The sequence below is a fragment of the Chaetura pelagica genome, unplaced genomic scaffold (assembly GCF_000747805.2).
Source record: "Chaetura pelagica isolate M959 unplaced genomic scaffold, ChaPel_1.0 scaffold865, whole genome shotgun sequence".
Classification (NCBI taxonomy): domain Eukaryota; kingdom Metazoa; phylum Chordata; class Aves; order Apodiformes; family Apodidae; genus Chaetura; species Chaetura pelagica.
Window position 1 is genome coordinate 206,031 of NW_009953298.1, and position 736 is coordinate 206,766.

Below are 736 nucleotides of genomic sequence, written 5' to 3' on the forward strand. Positions count from 1 at the left end.
GGGGAGGCAGCTCAGCTCTTTGTGCTCCTGTCCCTCTTCTAGCTTGGCTGGGCATAGCCAGAGTGGCCATCTGAGCCCAGGGGGGGGGGTCTTCCCACCAACACTGCATCTGTCTGGGTTGCAGGCCCTATGGTGCCTGGAATTCCATCTCAAACCCCAGCCCTGGCAGGATGGTGTCCCAGGGTTTGGTTGCCCTTTCCTGGCAGGTTTGGACAGTCCCTGTTTTGGCACCTTCCAGGTGTGTGGAGCGGGTGGGACAGGTGCAGTGACAAGGCAAGGGAAAAGGGCCCATTGTGCTGGCAGGAGACTGTGGTTAGTCGGTCAAGGGAGGTTCTCCTGCCCCTCTGTTCTGCCTTGGGGAGGCCACAGCTGGAATGTTGTGCCCAGTTCTGGGCCCCTCAGTTCCAGAAGGACAGGGAACTGCTGGGAAGAGCCCAGGGCAGAGGCACAGAGATGCTGGAGGGAGGGGAACATCTCCCTGCTGAGGAAAGGCTGAGGGAGCTGGGTCTGTTGGGCTTGGAGAAGAGGAGACTGAGGGGCCACCTCATCCATGGGCACAAATCTGTTCAGGGCAGTGTCAGGAGGACAGAGCCAGGCTTTGTGCAGTGATGTCCAGTGACAGGACAAGGGGCAGTGGGTGCAAACTGGAGCCCAGGAGGTTCCATGTGAATCTCAGGAAGAACTTCTTTGCTGTGAGAGTGCCAGAGCCCTGGGCCAGGCTGCCCAGAGAGGCTGT

The 736-nt window shown here is 59.6% G+C and overlaps 1 protein-coding gene across 1 annotated transcript in view; it reads left to right on the plus strand.

Annotated features, from left to right (window-relative positions):
* The window catches only part of HYDIN (HYDIN, axonemal central pair apparatus protein), a 137,792-nt gene that overhangs the window by 136,007 nt on the left and 1,049 nt on the right, over nucleotides 1–736 (plus strand). The gene's annotated exons all lie outside the window — the stretch shown is intronic.